Source organism: Arachis duranensis, chromosome 9 (assembly GCF_000817695.3).
Source record: "Arachis duranensis cultivar V14167 chromosome 9, aradu.V14167.gnm2.J7QH, whole genome shotgun sequence".
NCBI classification, from domain to species: domain Eukaryota; kingdom Viridiplantae; phylum Streptophyta; class Magnoliopsida; order Fabales; family Fabaceae; genus Arachis; species Arachis duranensis.
Window position 1 is genome coordinate 98,344,870 of NC_029780.3, and position 4,578 is coordinate 98,349,447.

Genomic DNA, 4,578 nt, shown 5'->3' on the forward strand with positions numbered 1-4,578 from the left:
TCAGCCCAAGCTCCCTTTGCTTCCTGTAGTCTCTTCTTTAGTCCTGCCAGTATGATTTTGTTGGCTGCCTCGGCTTGCCCATTGGCTTGTGGGTGTTCTACCGAGGTGAACTGATGTTTGATTTTCATACTGGCCACTAAGCTTCTGAAGGTAGCGTCGGTGAATTGGGTTCCATTATCCGTAGTAATGGAATAAGGTATCCCATATCTTGTGATGATATTTTTGTAGAGGAACCTGCGACTTCTTTGAGCGGTGATGGTGGCTAATGGTTCTGCTTCTATCCACTTTGTGAAGTAATCTATTCCCACGATCAAGTACCTGACTTGTCCTGGCGCTTGAGGAAAAGGACCTAACAAATCCATTCCCCATTTTGCAAAAGGCCATGGAGAAGTGATACTAATGAGCTCTTCTGGGGGAGCCACGTGGAAATTTGCATGCATCTGGCACGGTTGACACTTTTTCACAAATTCTGTGGCATCTTTTTGCAAGGTCGGCCAGTAGAATCCAGCTCGGATTACTTTTCTGGCTAGAGATCTTGCTCCGAGATAATTTCTGCAGATCCCGCTATGTACTTCCTCCAATACCTCGGCGGTTCTTGAGGTCGGTACGCACTTTAATAATGGCGTTGATATCCCCCTTCTGTAGAGGATATTTCTCACCAAGGTGTAATGTCGTGCTTCTCTTCGAATCTTTTTAGCTTCTTTCTCCTCTGTAGGGAGGATGTCGAATTTCATGTATTCGACTAAGGGGTTCATCCATCCGAGGTTTAAACCGACTACCTCAAGTACCTCTTGCTTATCTTCTATTTTTGCTATCGAGGGCTCTTGGAGGGTTTCTTGAATCAGGCTTCTGTTGTTCCCTCCTGGTTTGGTACTTGCTAATTTGGATAGGGCGTCCGCTCTGCTGTTTAGATCCCGAGTTATATGTTTGATCTCGGTTTCTGCAAAGCGTCCAAGGTGCTCCAAAGTTTTTTCCAAGTACCTCTTCATGTTAGGGTCCTTTGCCTGATATTCTCCGCTTATTTGGGAGGTCACCACCTGCGAGTCGCTGTATATCATTACTTTTGTAGCACCGACTTCTTCTGCCAACTTTAGTCCAGCGATCAGGGCTTCGTATTCTGCCTGATTGTTTGAAGCCGAAAATTCAAATTTTAAGGAAACCTCTATCTGGGTTCCTCTTTCATCTACTAACATTATGCCTGCACCGCTTCCTGTTTTGTTGGAGGATCCGTCTACATAGAGTTCCCATGTAGTCGGTTTGTCCTCTTGATCCCCTGCATATTCTGCCACGAAGTCGGCGAGGCACTGGGCTTTAATTGCTGTCCGAGTTTCATATCTCAGGTCGAACTCGGAGGGCTCTATTGCCCATTGAACCATTCTCCCTGCAACATCTGTCTTTTGGAGGATTTGTTTCATGGGTTGGTTTGTACGGACTCTTATTGTGTGAGCTTGAAAGTAAGGTCGTAGCCTTCGTGAGGCTATTACTAAGGAGTAAGCAAACTTTTCTAGTTTGTGGTACCTTAGTTCAGGGCCTTGTAAGACCTTACTGATGAAGTAGACTGGGTGTTGTCCGACCTCGTCTTCTTTTATCAGGGCCGACGAGACAGCCTTGTTTGCTACGGATAAGTACAGAACGAGGTCTTTTCCTGGTGCTGGTCGGGTTAGGATAGGAGGTTGGCTTAAAAACTTTTTGAACTCCTGGAAAGCCTCCTCGCATTCAGGAGTCCAATCAAACTGACATCCCTTTCTCAATAAGGAGAATAGTGGAAGGGATTTTAATGCCGATCTTGCCAAAAATCTGGAGAGGGCTGCAAGTCGGCCATTGAGCTGCTGGACTTCTCTCAAACAAGTCGGACTTTTCATTTCTAGGATGGCTCTACATTTATTGGGATTGGCCTCAATCCCTCTTTGTGTTAGCATAAATCCTAGAAATTTTCCTGCTTCAACCGCGAAGGCGCATTTTGCAGGATTTAGTCTCATCCCATGCAACCTTATGGTGTCAAAGACTTGTGAGAGGTCGGATAAGAGGTCGACTTCTTCCTTGGTTTTTACTAGCTTGTCGTCGACGTATACTTCCATTAGGCTCCCCAGGTGGGGGGAAAACACTTTATTCATCAACCTTTGATATGTGGCTCCTGCATTCTTTAATCCGAATGGCATGACCACGTAGCAATAGTTGGCTCTGGGTGTGATGAATGATGTTTTCTCCTGGTCGGGCTCATACATCGGGATTTGATTATATCCCGAGTAGGCGTCCATGAATGATAAATATTGGTACCCTGAGCTGGAGTCCACTAGGGTATCAATACTTGGTAAGGGATAAGGGTCCTTAGGACATGCCTTATTTAAGTCGGTATAGTCGACGCACATTCTCCATTTACCATTCTGTTTTTTGACTAGCACTACATTGGCTAGCCACGTTGGGTACTTGACCTCTCTAATGAAGCCGGCCTCCCAGAGCGTCTGTACTTGCTCTTCTACTATTAGGGCTCGCTCTGTGCCGAGCTTGCGTCTTCTTTGTTGTACAGGTCGGGACCCTGGATAGACCGAGAGTTTGTGGGACATGAGCTCGGGATCAATCCCAGGCATGTCAGAGGCCTTCCAGGCGAAGAGGTCGGAATTATCTCTTTTAGAGTTTCCCCTAGGTTGGCTCCTATGTAAGTGTTTTTTCCTTCCTCTTTACCAATCTGTATCTCCTCGGTCTTTCCTCCCGGTTGTGGTCGCAGCTCTTCTCTGGCCCTTGCGCCACCAAGCTCTATTGTGTGAACTTCTCTGCCCTTTCCTCTCAGATTTAGGCTTTCGTTGTAGCATTTTCTCGCCAATTTTTGATATCCCCTCACCGTTGCTATTCCCGCTGGGGTCGGGAATTTCATGCAGAGGTGGGGAGTGGATACCACTGCTCCGAGCCGATTAAGGGTAGTTCTGCCGATTAAGGCATTATAAGCTGACCCTTCATCAATGACTATGAAGTCTATACTCAGAGTCTTTGATTTTTCCCCTTTTCCGAAAGTGGTATGAAGGGGCAAAAATCCTAGTGGTTTTATTGGCGTGTCCCCTAATCCATATAGGGTGTCGGGATAGGCTCTTAAGTCGCCCAACCCGTATAAGGTGTCGGGGTAGGCTCTTAGTTCTTTCTCATCCAACCCTAGTTTGTCAAAAGCGGGCTTAAAAAGGATGTCCGCCGAGCTTCCTTGGTCTACTAGGGTTCTGTGGAGATGGGCATTTGCTAGGATCATAGTTATTACCACTGGATCGTCGTGCCCAGGGATTATTCCTTTCCCATCTTCTTTTGTAAATGAAATGGTAGGAAGGTCGGGTGACTCTTCCCCGACCTAGTAGACTCTTTTAAGATGTCTTTTGCGAGAGGATTTAGTAAGCCCCCCTCCCGCAAATCCTCCTGAGATCATATGGATATGCCTCTCTGGAGTCTACGGCGGTGGGTCTCTTCTATCCATATCCTCTCGCTTTCTCTTTCCATGGCTGTCCGACCTCTCTATGAGATATCTATCAAGCCGACCTTCTCTAGCCAGCTTTTCTATCACATTCTTGAGGTCGTAGCAGTCGTTTGTGGAGTGACCATATATTTTATGGTACTCACAGTAATCGCTGCGGCTCCCCCCTTTTTTATTCTTAATGGGTCTGGGGGGCGGCAATCTTTCAGTGTTGCAGATCTCTCTGTATACATCCACTATAGAAACTTTTAGGGGAGTATAAGAGTGATATTTCCTTGGCCTCTCGAGACCGAGTTCTTCCTTTTTCCTGGCTTCCCTTTCCTTCTCTTTAGTTGAGGGAGGGGGTCCAGGTCGCCAACTCAGGTCCCTTAATTTGGCATTCTCCTCCATATTGATGTACTTTTCAGCTCTTTCTTGTACATCACTTAGAGAAACGGGGTGTCTTTTAGATATGGACTGTGAGAAGGGACCTTCTCTGAGCCCATTGACTAGCCCCACTATGACTGCCTCTGTGGGCAGGTCTTGGATCTCCAAACATGCTTTGTTGAATCTTTCCATGTAGGCTCGTAAAGACTCTCCGACCTCCTGTTTTATTCCCAGGAGGCTCAGTGCATGTTTTACCTTGTCTTTCTGAATTGAGAACCTCATCAAAAACTTCCTTGAGAGGTCTTCAAAGCTGGTGATCGATCTCGGGGGAAGGCTATCGAACCACTTCATCGCTGCTTTCGACAAAGTGGTCGGGAAAGCTTTGCATCGCGTCGCGTCGGAGGCATCAGCTGGGTACATCCGACTTTTGAAATTGCTCAGATGATGCTTGGGATCCGTGGTTCCATCGTAGAGGTCCATGTCCGGGCTTTTGAAATTTCTCGAAACTTTCGCCCTCATTATGTCCTCGCTGAAAGGATCCTCCCCACCCGAGAGTTGTTCTTCTTGTTCGTCGCGGGAGTTGTGACTCTTGAGGGAAGATTCTAGCTTTAAGAGTTTTCTTTCTAACTCTTTTCGCCGTTCCATCTCCTCTTTGAGGTACTTTTCAGTTTCCTTTTGCTTTTCCCGCTCTTGTTCTAATTGTTCCAGGCGGCTGTGGACTAACCCCATTAGTTCAGCCACGTGGGATGGTCCGCCTTTCT